The sequence below is a fragment of the Conger conger genome, chromosome 14 (assembly GCF_963514075.1).
Source record: "Conger conger chromosome 14, fConCon1.1, whole genome shotgun sequence".
In the NCBI taxonomy this organism is placed as follows: Eukaryota; Metazoa; Chordata; class Actinopteri; order Anguilliformes; family Congridae; genus Conger; species Conger conger.
Window position 1 is genome coordinate 10,693,398 of NC_083773.1, and position 17,890 is coordinate 10,711,287.

Below are 17,890 nucleotides of genomic sequence, written 5' to 3' on the forward strand. Positions count from 1 at the left end.
TTGCATGGCAGCCAATCACCGTTGGTGTGTGAGTGTGTGTATGAATGGGTGAATGAGAAGCATCAATTGTACATCGCTTTGGATAAAGGTGCTATATAAATTCCAACCATCTACGGACATGGACAGTTGTATTTTAGACAAGTACACAGTTAATTCCCTGCAAGGTGGGAGTGAACCAATTTGTGGGAATGCTTTAAAGTGCAGTGAAGACTGGCAGGCAAAATCTGCAATCTATGAAAAATGAATAACTGCTACTTTGCAAGGACAAAGCAGGGGTGAGTGGATGTCTTTCTCAGTAATCTCAAATGTTAGGTAAGCTTTCCAAAAAATCAGTGGTAATGGAATATTTGTAAAGTGTTTCTGTCTTTTCCTTTGTTTTACAACACACAGACAGGCACTTTCTGCAAGTTTCAGGAAATACATCTCAATTCAATTGTAAGCTTCGTGTAACCATTTAAAATGGATGTGCTGCTCACAATGGTGTTTCTCATTCCATCGATAGTACTTCAGGAACTCGCTGCCCCATTGAGATGCAGTAATACTCCAACTGCAGCAAAGAGATTCTCTTTAGCATCTTTACCATCAAGCCCTATTGCATATGCAAATGAGTGGATGGGACAGACACAGGGCCCTACTTTGGTAGCAAAGGTAGTGCAAATGTACCTGGCCACATTAGCTAATTTTCACTCCAAATTTCTGCATTCCAAGTGCAAGGCTGCCTTGTATCACCACAACGGTCTTGTGACTCACCTGTGACACTATTGTACTTTTTCCATACACTATACTTGAATAGACCTAGCAAAGTAGCAACCTGTAGGTACTTGGTGACTCACTAAACAGCTTTAATGTATAGATGACTTCAGGCAACCTATTGAATTCAAGACCACCTTATTCTCTGAGGATGAAACTAATTGTGTTTCACCACAAAAGAGCCATTTCTTGGATACAGGCCTCAGACTGTGCTAAGAGTAGGTTCCTTGGGGGTAAATAATTTTCCTTTTAAGGCATCTAGACATGACCTGCACAAAAATATGTTGACAGATAAATATTTATACCCAAATAAACAAAGCCAAACTGAATTCAGTGGAATTTTATGCGCTGTGGTAGGTATGGATAAATTATTAGCACACTGACTGATTTGACTGAATTTGGATATGATTTGCTTATATTTTCAAATTTAAAAAATGGGCCAACCTAATAAACAGGTAATTTTCACTGAATCTTAGTGTATAACAAAGTGTTTAAGAGCTGACCATATAAAATGAGGCCTAAGGTCTACTCAACATCTAATCAATTAAATATTACAACCATTGAACCATTCAATATTACATCCATCATTGCAAATATTACATGTACCTATTACGAGAGTCAGATGGTGCGTATTATAAGCTGCCAATCTTGCTCTCATAAAACATGTTTTTTTCATGATTAATGAGATAATCTACATATGGCTATGAATTACAGATGCAAACCTGAGTAGTTCTACATCAGACTTTACCAAAGAGACTGGCCTGTAACTGACACAGTTGAGTGAGTATTTTCCAGCTGTAATGAGATCAGGGACACTGTATGTTTTTGTCTCAGTGGAATGATAATTTAGCATAATATTTCAAATCAATGAACTAACCAAGCACCACACTGTCAGCAGCAGTTCTAGCCAGACCAGGTGACTTCCCATTTTTCCTGCAGAAACTTTACAATTTGATGTGATATGAGTCAAATGTGAGGCAAAATGTTAAGTGAACCAAGGCCAATGCATTTTCTAATTATTCGGTGCTTTTAAACTGATTTAGACTGTAAAATGGGAATGCATAAACAAAACTACAGCTTCATATACATTGCACAGTACCACAATAAGCTATTAGCTTGACAGAAACAAGGCCGGCTCTCAGTTTTTCAGTGGCAAAGTGACAAACGGCCCAGCAGGCAAAATTAGATAAACAGAGATAAATTTGGGTTTCTGAAGAACAGTGAATGTAAGCTTCCACACAAAAGGCTGAAAAGCCTTTCTGTGACAAAGCATTTCAAATGCTTGCCTGAGAGCCTTTTCCATTCCAGCTAAACAAACACAAATGAAATGCACTCACCATCTCTCCCTCTCCCTCTCCCTCTCTCTCCCTCCCTCCCTTCCTCGTGTTTTGACCTCCTGGTAGAGGCAGACACATTCTTATCTAAAATCATGTGGCTTTGTCCTTAAATAAGTTCATGACGGCAGGCATCCTAAGGTTGTGTACCGTAACACCACATATCCACCACCATACTTGCACCCTGCATTTCAAGTACAACCCACCGTTGGTTTTTGTGGCCGAAAAGCTCTATTTATTTGTCTCATGGAGCTATTTTTACAGTCATTGCCTGGTTTATGAAGTTAAACAACCTTTTGTCTCTTTTCATTCGACTGTTGTGTGTGACCTTCCGTATGTTAATGGTGACTAAAGCAGCTTGCCGCGTGCAAGCTCATATTTATACTCCAGTGTAACAGCACGTCACAGATTACTTAGCAATTCCTAAGGATTCAGATCAATTTACAATATACTTTCTACGGTAATGTACTGACTTATATATTTATTCATTGGCGAAGATGTATTAATCTTTGAGAAATTTTGCCTCACATACAGTCCATACTGTGCATAATAAATCCATGCATGTCCTTCATCATCTGATCTATGGTCAGTCACTGGAAATGTGTGCTGGTGCCAGTTTGCTGTCAGTCTCCCTTTATTGTCGTTATCATTGCCAACGGTTCTGACTGATACAAGTGTATATTCAGAGCTTAATGACAAATTATTTAAACCGCTTACACAAGCATTCCTAATGTGCCTATTACTGTCAGTGTTCACAGCCAACAATTAAAACAAGCCTCTTGGCTTTGTTCATGGTTCCTAATGTGATTAATATCTACACTCAGTGGGATGGCACTGCTTTCTGCTGTCTGAGCCCCCAGGCAAAGCCTCTAAAGATGTTACGCTAGCGTCACTGTTTTAAGGCCCATACATATTCAAATGGAAATGAATAACAGTCATGGCAAAGGTGCACATTATAGGCACACAAGTCTTCACTGAGGGAGAACAAAGTATCAGCCAGTCAATGCAAATGGAACTACAAGCTGGCCTACATTCAGATAAATTAAACGGATACACTTTCTTGGCGAGGCAAGCCCACGCATCTTTATCTCACATTATCAATGTCATTGCTTTCTATGAATATTAATATTGACACAGCTGCCTGATCATCTGGCATTAATAATACATGTAAAGCCTATTCCAACAACAGTATGCATTTTTAATTAAGGCGTTCGAAAACGGGATCGTCTGAGCATGCTGAGAATGATAAACAAAAAAAAGAACAAAAAGGTTACTAATTGTTTTGTTCAAAATATAATCATCCCCCGACATAGGCAGTGGAAGTGCCATTATACATTTTGCTCGCTGGAGGAGATGAACCAGAAGGCAATAAAATGCCCCGAAGAGCTAGATAAATGAAAGATTGATTGTGATGGCTTGCTCAAGGTAATGCAAAGTTCACTGCATACAAAGACTACACTCTAATAAAAAGCGGTGCGGCAAATTATTACATAAAATGAAACGTCGGATTAATTCTAATTTGGAAGACCTTGTTGAAGCAGAGGGAAGTACCAAGGATTCATTATCTAGGCATCCATCACATAGTGAGAGACCTGGGGCATTCATCCAGAAGAGGCTGCAGCACTTGATGCACTGTCAACCTCAGTGCAATGTTACTCTGCAGATATGGGGACTTGCAATCACAGTGCCCCCCTGCTGCAAACAATGCCATCTCGGTCAGCTTGGACTCCAAAGCAAATCTACCTTTCATCCAAAAGATGTGTACATTCAAGGTCCAATTTGTACCATGTGAGGATATTCATATGACAATATCTTCCTTGTAGTGTTTGCATTATCAAAGATGATTGTGTAGGAAGGGGTCCAGTCTCACTGAATGCTGGATGGTACAGTCCATCCTCTATAACTGAGAGCACAATAACAAACTTCAGTCTCCATTGCTGAGAGCAGGATGGTACAGTCCAGCCTCTACAGTACAACTGAGAGCATGATAACATAGGTCAGTCTCCATTGCTGAGAGCAGGAAGGTAACGTCCAGCCTCTATCACTGAGCGCATGATAACAGTTCAGTCTCCATTGTTGAGAGCAGAATGGTACAGTCCAGCCTCTATCACTGAGAACACGATAACAGACTTCAGTCTCCATTGCTGAGAGCAGGATGGTACAGTCCAGCCTCTATCACTGAGCGCATGATAACAGTTCAGTCTCCAATGCTGAGAGCAGGATGGTACAGTCCAGGGTCTATCACTGAGAACACGATAACAGTTCAGTCTCCACTGCTGAGAGCAGGATGGTACAGTCCGGCCTCCAGCAAGGTAAAATAATGTTTTCTTTAGTCCAGCCTATCAGCAGGTGGGCCAAAACCTGTCAACAGCAGTCTTTGACCAGCAGTCGCCCCATGCCCCGCGTCTCTGAACAACCCCTCCAGAGAGGCACCGACACTGGAATTGTGTAAGACAGCGCAGTTTATATTGTTACAGCACTTTCTCAATTCAAGAGGGAAGTCTATATTTGGCTTTGAGAGCTCTCTTCCTTCGGTTACTTTAAGATACCAGACGTGATGTACATGCTCTGCGTTCTTAAAGCCTGCGGTGAAAAAAAAAAGACAAAGAAAGAAAGAAATGAAAAATGTGCTGTATCTGTCTCTGTTCTGGGCGGATGCACAGGAGAAGAAGTGATTTTGTTCTTGAGTACACCTAAAAGGCCTCGTTCCATTAGAGGATGCAGGCCACTCGCATTAGGTCCTGAACTAAACACAGTAATTGAGCGATACAAAGACCAACATGGGGGACACACGCAGGCAGCCATTAATGCGCTGCACTCTGAGCAAGAGTGGAAGTGACAGCTTTTCAACTTCAGATGCATCTCTGATCTGAAGCGACTAAAGGACCTAGAGGGACGGAACAATTTGATTCTCTACTGCAACGCCCAGGGAGCAACACACACACACACACACACACACAGGCACACACACACAACACACCACACACACATACGCTTACATCCCAGGCACAGTCAGAATTATGACCTCATTACAAAGCTCTGCACTCCCACCCCCCCTGAAAAAGCACCACATGTAACGTATTGTACAGGCCTATTTTACCGCCATTGAGCTAAAATAAACACTCTCAATTAAAAGCACGGAAGGTAAAATGTACACAAAGCGACATAACGCACTCCTCCAGCTGCGCGTCAAAAGGCGAAGCGACAGCTGACTTCAGAGCGGGTTGTGCGGTTTGAGGTGACGTTGGCAGTACGTGACATTGACGGTACATGACGTGGCGGACCGTGACGGGCCCCGGTCTTCAGTCAGCTGCAAGGAGCAGGTACGGTACTGTACCGTACTGCAGCACACTCGGGGCCCCAGCAGTAGAGCAGAGCTGAGCAGCTCAGTGTGATTAAAGCCCAGGATCGCTTCATTAGGACTCTAATTACTCTACCCCCTCTCCCCTGTTCCATCCCCTCTTATTGTTTCTGCAACAACGGCCTATTAATCATAAAATAATGAACGGAAATAAGCGGATCCGCGCTCGTTTCCCCCCTGTTTTACCGGTTCTCCTTGGAGGTACTTCAGAGGAGACCGGCATGGAAGGGGTGGGATTTTTTGGCAAACGCAGGTGTTGTTAAAACGGAGCCTGGCGAAGCTGAGATGCTTTTTCAAAAGAATCCGTTGTGACAGCAGAACAATAAGGACAATACATTTTATTATCTCTGAGATGGAACATGCTTTTAAACCTCTGCTGCCCTCTTGGCAGGGTCCTCCCTGGAAATATATATTCCTAATCGCAATGGGATGCACTGGCAAATAAAAGTGTCGAAGCGTTTTAAAAAGAGAAGCTGATGCAACGCTGTTATGTTTGATGTGACACCACTTTCTACCCCTTGAATGTAAAACCGGAGATGAATATAAAACAAATGTGGTAATAATAGCCAATGTGTGGCTAATAAATGCCATTGGGTCCTTGTCTAATTCCCAAACTGGATTCAATCTGTGTTTGGCCGAGGAACGCTGATTTATGCCCACACCAATTGCACAGAACTCAAGTCATGGCAATGAAACACTGACTGCTCTGAGTGGAAAAAATTATCCTGGGTATAATAATGCACAGTTATCTTTAGAGAATAAACTTATCTGGCATGTTGCATGCCATTTTGAAGTACCCGTTTCCCCTACAGTAACATTCCAATCTCTGTGATACATATGCTGCACATAATAGTCACATCAGAATCATGACCTTGCAGAAAAATATTACAAATAAATGTTCTCCTTGTAACTAAACATGTTATTTTGTATGATTTTCAATCGTAGATTATTATTTTTGCCCTTGTCCTTTTTAAGGGGCTGAATGATGGTTGTAGTCACTTCTGAGCTTTAATTCTTAATGAATTACCGTGCACAAAACATTGAGGCTCCAGTCCGTTTACCTGTTCAATACCCATCTCAATGTGACCTGGGAAATCCTCCTATCCCTCTTCAGATCCTATGTATTTAAAGGTGTGGATCAATCACCCATCTGTTGTAGATAAGATAATGGCAGGCAAAGTCTGATTCAAGATTTAAACGGTCTATATCTGGCACAGAGGCCTCATTCCAATCATTAATAAACATGGCTATTGACCAGTTCTGCTGCTCCTTTTAATACTGTGTTCCTTTGATATCACTATCGCTTAATTTTAGTGCCAGAGTACGATTTGTGGACAGACGGCATGTGGTGTGATCACCATTTTTTTCTTGCAGTAGAAATGTTCCATCAAGCGACAGGATACAAATAGCATACTTTTTTCAAAATACATATAATTAGAAAAATAACAGCTATGCTTTGTTCTAAAGGGTGTCTGGGACACTGTCTCCATCCTGTATGGATGTTCATTTCAAGTTCACCTCTGACAGATAGTAAATGTTCTAAATGGTCACACCACCTATTGGTTAAAATGGAAATGGTAATAAACATGGCTTCTGCAACGGGCATTGTATTAACTTTCTTTCTTTTCTTGGAAAAAGAAAACTAATTTAACATCTATCTCCGCTCAATAAAATAGGCTTAATATCATAGCATTTGTTCTTTATGAATAACTATTAAAAAATGATGATGAGATCACAGGGCCTTTCAACACCCCTGCCAATGCTCTTGGCACCATGTAATTGCAGAGATCCCTCATCCCCACTCATACAACCCATATCTAAACAACACCTAAACATCACACTGCCGGTACAATTGAGCAAACTCACCCATGTTCACGAGTCACAGTCTGGACTCAGCCAACACTGATTTCAAATGCACTATGCACATTCAGGCGAAACAAAACACTACCCCCAACCTGAAAAAAATTTAAACCAAAAAACTGAGTATACTATGTGTGATCATGCCTTTAACTAGCACCTGAGTATAACACATCTAAATATGACATATTTGAAATTAATATTATTAAGTCTTTATTTACACAAAAGGAGTAGGGCCAGCAGTACATATGCTATATACACACTCAGTGAGCACTTTATTAGGTATTCATCAGTCTTTTTACTTATTGGTCTTCTGCTGCTGTAGCTTATCCACTTACAGGTTGTGTGTTCAGAGATGCTCTTCTGCATACCACTGCTGTAATGTGTGGTTATTCACATTGCGGTCACCTTCCTGTCAGCTTTGACCAGTCTGGCCTTTCTCCTCTGACTTCTCACATTAACAAGGCATTTTTTCTCGCAGAATTGCTGCTCACTGGATGTTTTTTTTTTTTCACAATCTCTGCAAACTCAAGAGACTGTTGTGTGTGAAAATCCCAGAAGATCAGCAGTTTCTGAGATACTCAAACCCCCCTGTCTGGCACCAACAATCATTCCACAGGCAAAGTCACCTGGATCACAATTCTTCCCCATTCTGACATTTAGTCTGAAAAACAGCTGAACCTCTTGACCACATCTGCATGCTTTTATGCATTTAGTTGTTGCCACACAATTGGCTGATTAAATATTTGCAGTAACAAGCTGCCGTGCAGGTCTACCTAATAAAGTGATCACTGAGTGTATGCAACATTGGCTATACTGCTTGATTAGAGCTGCAGTGCACCAGTCAGCTGGGCCTATGAATCATGCTTATTAAATCCAACTACTCATTACAGAAAACAATTAAAATAAGCGCAATGATATTATCTAAATCACTCCGGGCATTTGATTATACATTTAGAGCTCGCTGCACCCAAACATCAGACAGGGGATCGCTGGCGGTCTAGCGGAGAACCCGAAAAAGTAAACATACTCCAGTTAAAGAAGAAAAATGACTTAAAAATATTAGATAAAATACTAAAAAAGAAAAGAAAAAGAAAAGAAAATGAAATGTGTAGAGGGACGCTGTTCAGAGATCTGTGGGCGGTTATCTTTCAGCAAGCTGAATAAGATTGGGGGCCTGAGTCGCCGGAGCCTGGCTGTGAATACTGGCTCCTGTTGTTTTTTTCTGTCCTTATTTTTCCTTCCTGTGCAGCTGACATGTTATTCCTCGAGGACTGAAATCCCACTGTCATCACAGGGAGTGTTTGTGTGCTGGGGCAGCGAGCCTAGGGATATGACGTGTGGCTGCAGTCCAACAGAGAGGAATGTAAACCCCCCAGTGACACGGAGAGAGGAGAGAGACTGGGGGGGGAGGGGGGGGGTTGAATACAGAGGGAGAAACAGCACCAGGTGTTGCACTTTCTGTGACCACAATGCTTTTCCTCCACGAAGCAGCGCTGCGAAGCCCTCAAACACAAGAGCACAGTAGAGCGCACTGCTCATTTGCAGACATTTTGTGTTTGTAGCAATCACACTGCTGAGTTACACTTGTACATTTCAAGTCCTTCACCACCCACTGTTGATTGTTGTTAAATGTTGCATTAGTCCACTTCGCCAGTCCAATGTGCATTTCTTTTAATTTATTACTGAATTACATGAATGCATGTGACACCATATTTTGGAAAATGAAAATGAATTGTAAAATTAAAAGTGTATAAAGGTTCGCTACACCGAAAGGTCACGCTGAGTCGAGGTAATGGCGAGGCATCCAAGTAATTGGCAAGGCAATCATATCATTGAACAGGCTTCGCTCCTGGGCTAACTTGCATCACAATACAAATATTTTGTAGTTAAAATATTATAATTGTATTATAATTTTAAAATGTGTTTCAGCCCAGCATTGCAGGCTCTATTTTCCGGTCAGCACAGTGTGGTGTGAGCTGTCGCCCTTGTGGTAGTTTCGTCATGGATATAGCTGTGCCTGAGCACTTTGGTAATGTCGATGCACGCTGAAGTCGCAGGAGAGCCTCTGCTGGGGGTGGTGAGTCAAAATGGAGTCGTGTGTGCCATTTCGGTGCAGCTCACTGAAAATTTCCGGTCAGACTAGCCATTTGTGCCCTTCACCACCCGCTTGCTCAGACCGTGTCCATTGTGAATTTCTGCCCTTTTCCCATGCGATGTGTGCATGTCCATAGCCTATTCAAAAGCCAATCAACGTTTTTTGGCAATCATACGCTGTCCAATTTAACTTTAATTTAAACCCAGAATCAAGAATAAAGGCATCATTTGCATTTATTGTTCAATTGCCTTCTTATGATTTTAATTCCTCTATTTATTTCAATTTTTAATTGTTTATTGCTGTTCTTGCATTGCGGTCCCTGGGGTACCATCAGCTATTTAGTGATTTTTCTAACACCCAGCTCTAATGAGAAGAATGACAATAAACAAATAGAACTGAACAATCTTTTCATTTTAATTGACTGTAGATACAATGATAGCTACAGTACTGGCACAAATGATGGATAGACTACATTTAAACAGTGTTTGATGATTAATGCAATAATTTGCTACAATCTCTCTTTTTGGAATAAATGAATGTAATAAACAAAATATCAACATCAAACTAAAATAAAAATAAAAATGAGTTTCTTTTGGTTCCGATGTTTGGCCTACTGTATGTCTATGTCTTATTTCTCAGCCTCAGAAATTGAATTGAATTGGCACAACCCTGGTCCTCATGTTGACAAAAACCAATAACAGCCTGCTGGTTCTGATTAAAATCCTAGAACCAAGACTAGAAACGGAAAGTTCTCTTATACCTGCTCCAAGGAAGCGATTGAATACACATAACTAATCAGTAAGAACTGAATTTCTGTCACGTAAAATGGGGGGGGGGGGGGGGGGGCTATGCATACAAAGAGATGTACAGTAAAAGTGTCACCTAGTATAGATGTATATACCCTCAAATTAAAGGTGACACTCTGCACTTTATCCTTAGATTTAATTTCAATGGAGAGCCGAAAGAACATAAGTTGTACTACTGCCAAATACTTACAGACTGCATTGTACCTGACGAATAAGAAACACCTGCAAAGCCATTTGTCCCAAATATTTTGGCAACCTGAAATGGGGATATGTATAAAAAGTGCTCTAAATTGTACATGGTGAAACCAAAACGTATAAAAATAAACACTGAAAATCCCAACTTTAACCGCATGCAAAGTATTTCATTACAAATATAAAATAGCAGAGTGCAGAGCCAAATCTAGAAAAAATGTCTTTGTCCCATGATTTATGGCACTCACTGTGATTCAGCAGAAAACAAACAAATAAACAAAACCATCACCCCACCCCCGTACACGCTAGCACCATTGTTTTAGTAACAGCAAGTCATGCACTACTGGTGCAAGGTGCACGGGAAAAAAAAACAGCCCCGCTGATGCAGATGTCTTCCCCCTGCTGTCTCTTTACTTACGGTGGTCTTTTTCTCAGTTCATCCAGCTAAGCAAAACCGATGGCTGTTCTCCCTCCTCCCGCGGCCCGTAGATTATATACGGCTCGATCCGGCGTGTTGGAGTGCCTCTGCGCGGGCGCTAAGCGACAAAGGGGGCCCTCGGCCAGCTGTCGGCTATGCATTATGTGTCCCCAGACGGACACTCTGGCAGGGCCGGGGGATATACGGCGGGGCGAGGGTCCCCGAGGCTGTAGCCCATCGGTTACGGCTGCGAACATAAGGTAATGAATACGCATACGCAGCGGCTTCATTTGATGTGCCGCTTCCCACGAGCGGGCGCGCTATTTAATCAAGCCCGGCCTCATGAAGTCGGTGTCTGGTGTGGCACTGCGGATCAGCGTCAAAGCTTGTCACCGCCGCTCACCGTCTAGCGCCAGGCCTGCGACAGGGAGGCGGGAGACGGAGGGGGTTTGTGCAGTTCCAGCCCAACACGCGCCGGCTTCTACTAATTAGTGTTGAACGTTTTCCTATTCGCGCAACTCACTTACTCACTTACAGTATACTGCACACTGAGCAATGTGTGTGTGTGTGTGTGTGGTTTCTCAGCTATCGTGCATTAATTATGATTTAAGAATGCTATTCGCATTTCAACACATTTCTGAGGTGTTTCCTGAATGTGGTATTTTTTTTAACAACTTTTCTTATTCTATTTCTTTCATTTGAAAGGAGGAGCCAGAAGGTTATTCTCCTGCTCTAATGCCAGAAAGAGAGCAACACGATAAAAACGATAAAAACAAACAAATGCTTCGAGCAGCTCAAAATATGACATGTTGACAAACTCTGCGGCAAAGGGGAACATAGCCTTACATCTCTCTTACGAGTACTGCAACAGAACTGTTCGACGGGCTTAATGCCTGTACCATCATGCACACATGGGATACGAACTGGACTGGATTATTAACAGCATCCGTTACTTTGCTGTAACCTACAGAATAAGATTACTCTCCTTTCCACCTAACATCTCTCTCTCTCGCTCTCACACACACAAACAGGAGCAATCATCTGGCAGTCGGAGGGTTGCCGGTTTGATCCTGCCCTGGGTGTGTCGGAGTGTGCCTGAGCAAGAGTCCTAACCTCCCTTTCCTATTGAAATGAAGGACAGACCATGTCTGGTGGTTTTTTTCCATATGATCAAGAAAACCAGACAGCAGATTTCAGTCAAAGCTTTGATGCATTTTATACAAAGACATTAACTTCAACAGATGTTTTTAACAACTCCATACACTTGGTACAGTCCAGTCCTATGCAACAAGGAATAATGCAATTATGATACTCCAATTACACTTCTCACTCAAGATTATATAACAGTTAGCTCCGATCTTTCAATGTGATTGGCTGAGAGACATTGAAAGGAGTGACATTATCTCACGATAAGGCCTTCAGCCTCGTACCTGCGAATGTGACACAGCAGTGACAATATCTCACGGTAAGTCACTCCTTCCTGTGTATTATTGCATATATACATTATTGGGAACAAGGGGAGCTTATTAGGATGGCATTCCCACCACAGTCGCCAGACCTGAACCCGATCGAACATCTGTGGGAGCAGTTGAAGAGGGAAAAGGCCAAACATCAAGTAACTTCAGAAGATGATCTATGGGAGGTGTTGATAAAGTGCTGGGATGAAATGGAGGACGAGGTGTTGCATAAGCTAGTGGAATCAATGCCAAGCAGAGTGAAGGCAGTAATCGAGGTGAAAGGTTGACACACCAAGTATTAACAATTTCTGACCTTAAATAAATACCAACATACTTTTAAAAATTTGAATCCTAAAAAATAATGTATTCTTGAATATGAAGCACAAATAAGAGTATGATACTAGTATTATAATATATGAGGTACACCTATCTAGTACTGCGTAGTCCTGAACAGCGTGCATTCTTTGTGGCATGGATTGAACAAAGCACTGGAAACATTCATTAGAGATTTTGGTCCATGCTGACTCAATAGCATCACCTAATTCCTGCTGATTTTTTGGCCATACATTCATGCTGCAAACCTCGCATTTAGCCCATCTATTGGCTTACTATCTGAGGCCTGTGCAGGCCATTGGAGCAGAGACACTGTCATGTTTGTGGAATTAGCTTGAGATGATGCATGCTTCATGACATGGGGCATTATCCTGCTGGACGTATCCCCTGCTGTAAAATCCAGCTATGCCAGCTAGATCAACCAGCATGGCCAAGCTGATCACTAAGCTGGTCTAGCTGGGTATGAGCTGGTCAACCTGCATGGCCAAGCAGGTCATTAAGCTGGTCGAGCTGGGCATGAGCTCGTCAAGCAGCTAGTGCTGGTAGCTTATCTGAGCAGGTAGGTTACAAAACAGCTTGAGCCGTACCAGGTTGGGAGCTGGTCTGAAATGGTCAACCAGTTAAACCATGTCAAGCTGGGAGTTGATCTGGACTTGTCAACCACCAACGAGCTGGTTCCAGCTGGGTATGAGCTGGTCAACCAGTTAGTGCTGATAGCTTTTTTCAGTAGGGTCCATTTAGAAAAGGGTAGACTGAAGCCATAAATGGCTACACATGCTCAGCAACAAGGCTAAGGTATGCTGGGGCATTCAAATGATGCTCAATTAGTATAAAGGGCCTCATGTGTGTCTGCCAAGAAAACATTTCCCACACCATTACACCACCAGCAGCCTGCACTGATGACAAAAGGCAGGATGGAGCCATGGATTCATATTGTTTATGCCAAATTCTGCCTGTGGCAGCAGAAAGTTGTCAGCAGGACTTGTCAGACCTGGCAACGTTTCTCCAAACTTAAATTGTCTTGATTTTGTAAGCACAAGTCCACTGTAGCCTTATCTTTCTGTTCTTAGCTGACAGGAGTTGAACACTGCATGGCGTTCTGCTACTGTAGCCCATCCGCTTCAAGCTTTGTCGTGTTGTGCATCTAGAGATACCTTTCTGCACACCACTGTTGTAAACAATATTTGTGGCATTTCTGTTAGGTTGAACGAGTCCACCTTGGGTCCGCCCATTTTTTCCTGACCTCCCTCTTTAGCAAGGTGTTCTCACCAAGAAAACTGCTGCTCACTGGATCTTTTCTGTTTATCACACCATACTCTGTAAACTCTAGAGACAGTAGTGCGTGAAAATCTCAGGACAGCAGCTGTTTCTGAGATGCTGGAACCATCCCATCTTGCACCAATACTCATACCACGGTCACAGTCACTTAGATCACACATCTTTCCCATTTTTGAGGAACAACAATATGTCTGCTTGCTTTATCTATTGAGTTGCAGTGATGCAGGCAATTCACTGATTGGCGGAGCACTGATACATTACCTAATAAAGTGACCACTGAGTAAAAATCTTAATGTACTTAAATGATCCACTTCACTGGCTAAAAATATTAAGTGAAAATGTGAAAACATAATGTTTTTAAATGATTGCATATAATAATAATGCAGGTGGTGTGGCTATCATATGCATGTTTTAAAATCCTCTGGTCATTACTGGTCATATATTAGCTGGATGCATCCTGACCCTGCATCCTGCAGGTATTTGATTTATTAACCTAAACAGACCTAGGGAACAGCACAGATGATAGCAATACAAAATGGTGCTTTTCCCTGCTCCTGGTGTTCTGGGCACTGCACGCATTCAAATCTACCAGAACAAAGAGGGATTGTCTCCCTTGCACTTTGACGGGTGTTAGCTTTGAACATTACTAAAGTCACTGAGCTCGGAATAAGCCCATCTCTTTGCAGATTAGGCAACTCCTTTTAAAAGAAATTCCATCAATTTTGAGACACTCTCACACTCTTAAAATGAAGAGGAATACATTTTCAGAGGCCCCTTCAGATTCTGAAAAAAAAAACATCCGCAATAATCGAGAGCGTTTTCATTTCACCGTCCCGATATGCGAATTATAAGAAATGTGGAAAATGTGACACTTGCATTGGACATGCCAGAAGCCTGCCAAGCTTTCATGGGCAATCCTCACGCCGAGGCAGAGTACACACCACATATTGTTCCGAGTCATGTTGATTACTAATTTCCCTCTGGCGAATGTAAGCCTGCTCTGCTTTACTGTTCCCAGCAGAAAAAACAGAAAGCAACTACAACTAAGCCGAATATGGCAAAACAGGTGTCAGTAAATAAACAGTCATTACATGCAATTATGTACAAAGGGAAGGAATCACCTACTGAGACACACGTGGCAGCCCAGAGGGATCACAAGATTGACAAAAACACGTCAATTTAGGGAGAACTCCTGCTCATTTGGATTTGAGATGTTAACTCAGAGGATCATCTTGTAATTAAAAATCCACCTTCTGTTGAAATGCCCTCGTTTACTCGCACAATTCTTTCAAACCACTGAAAATCAAGATCCTAATAGAGATCGCGTTTGGTGTATGAAATATATACATTTCATTAATGACTGCCTTGCAGTGTTCACTTAGAAAACTCAATCATGAGGAAATTGATAATCTGAAGCAGGATGCCTGCCAACAGGAAATTATTATTTCTCCACTTCCTACAGATGTAATTGTGTTGCAGCACTGTAGATGTGTCTCATATTCCCATTGGTAGGATATGCACATTTTTCACTGCTTCGCTCTGGAATTCCATTTCATTAAAAATATATAACATATTTTAACTGTCTCGGATTACTTAAATTACTTACTCTACTTACTCTATTGAAAACGGATGAATTACCCTGAATTACACTGTCTCCCAGTATTAGCCCAAGAATACATTTTCCAAGTGGGTCACGTAACTCTGAGGATGATTTAGGAAAACAATGAGAGCGAACCATTGCAGCAAAATAAAAAAAAAAACATTTAAAATGAAAGTATGTGTACTCATATACAGAATGGCTGCAAAACATGAAAGAGGAAGAAATGCAACACCACATGCATCATCCCAGCACTGTCATCATTTTCCATGCTGGCTTTCATGGAGGCTTTTGGGTTGTGCTTCCGGGGAGCACGCTGGAAGTGGCGCGGGGCGGTTTTGGAAAGAAGCAGCCAGCTTTGACTGACAGTGTGTGTCGGCTCCTCGCACTGCATGATAAGCGTTGCTTTTCCAACACAAAGCTACCGCTAAGTAAGCAAGAAGTGCTGGCACTAATGTGTGAACATTTCTCTTGGCTGTAGAGATTTTGTTTGAAACTGTCAAACGCAGATATATACCATCAAACAGTTATATACCATATGAATTAATATGAATTAACATTAACAAGGTGTTTTTTTGCACCATTCTATGCAAGCTCTAGACTGTTGGGTGTGAAAATCCTAGGAGATCAGCAGTTTCTGAGATACTCAAACTACCCTGTCTGGCACCAACAATCATTCCACGGCATTCTGACATTTGGTCTGAGCAGCTGAACCATGTCTGCATGCTTTTATGCATTTAGTTGCTGCCACATGATTGGCTGATTAAATATTTGCATTAACAAGCTGGTGTACAGGTCTAACTAATAAAGTGTGCACTGAGTGCCTATAATTCAGACTGAACAACTAATAAAAAAGAGAAACACCATTTTAAAAACGATACAAAATGTAATACCCCTTAGTACACAGCCATGGCTTAAAACTGAAATGCCTTTTCGACAAGGTAATACTGCTCAACTTGCCACCTGAGAGCTGTTTGAACACTCCCTCATATAAAATCAGACTTCTCATTTTGTTTTCGCCCCTTCTCCAGTGAATTTGTTTATTGGAATTTGCAACAGCCTCCACATAGAGCCAAAAAGAGAGCACAGTTTACAAAACAGGAAAATAAAAAGAAATCTGAAAAACCCTTAAAAGGACAGTTAGAAATTAACTGAACCATTACCATTTTAAGCCTGCCAGGATTTAGACTCCTTTAAAGAGTGCAAGGGTACACATCTCCTGAATATTCAGTGTGATGCAATAAACACATTTGCAAAGACAAAGCACTTTTGAAGATCCAAAACAATATTAACAACACATTGTGCTGTAAAGAAAATCTAAATTTGTCAAAGGCTTAGACTGACAACACCACAAAAGGCTGCGACAGCACATGTTGAAAAGTTAATTAATGCGCGCAATCAAATTAGCACGTTAAAATAAGTAGCTCCCAACAGAAGGAAGCTGACAAGAAGTGATCAACCCCCCTATGAAAGACGCTGGAGGAAAAAGTCTCAACCCACTGCGGGAGCTGATGGACGAGAACGGCCCTGCCCTCAATGAGTGCAGAAGAATAATCAATCACTCAATCTAGCAAAGCTAGTGGAAAAAAAAATACATCTCGACCGCAGGAGCTGATGCAGGGTAATTAGTCAATTAGCCAGCCCCCTCCAACAGTGTGTGGACTCTATTAGTGCGATATCTCAGGAGCTAGCAGGATGGAACTGGAATGGCACGACCCCCTACAGGAGCTGGATGGGAATGAGCAAGGACCCCCAAAGGAGTCGATATCTGGGGTAAGAAAATGGCTGAAATTGGGGGGCAATGGCTTCAATTAGGGAAAGAGGCAGAGGCAGCACGTGGCTGAAAGTGTGGGATGGAGACGAGCGGCTTCCATATTGAGCATATAGTGGAGCATTGACCCCAAACTCCTCTCGGGTGGATCCTTCATTTAAAGCACTGTTATAGTGTGTGGAGGGTCCACATAGTCCCGGATCTAATCCCAACCATATAGTACTGACTGTGGACAGTAGCTCTGCAGGGTTACACAAAATTGGCAAGGATTTAGGAAGGATTCTGTTCAGTTCAGGAATTTGCATCACAATGCTCTCTAAGTGACCCCCTCTGATCACTTGCATGCCGGCGGTCTGCTTTCTAAATAATGTGTACTGAATGTCTCTTCCTCCGACTCATGTCTGTGCAAGCTTGGCCAGTGTGCAGGGATATGTAAAGAAGCAGCCGGTGACCATGCTCCAGAGGAGGGTGGACTTGCCAACACGATCCTGTAATGGCCGTGGAGTTTGAGAATTATTGTGGCTGTCTAAGATTTGTGCTTTGTTCAGAATTGGGACAGAAAATGTGGAAAAAGCCAGTGAAATACATTAGGAGGCAGAGGAGGCATAGATACATCCCTTGCAAAGATGATAATGTCC

At 42.1% G+C, this 17,890-nt stretch overlaps 1 protein-coding gene across 3 annotated transcripts in view; it reads right to left on the reverse strand.

The window, feature by feature from the left end:
• LOC133109704 (contactin-4-like) overlaps positions 1 to 17,890 on the reverse strand; it is a 156,060-nt gene that overhangs the window by 59,535 nt on the left and 78,635 nt on the right. The gene's annotated exons all lie outside the window — the stretch shown is intronic.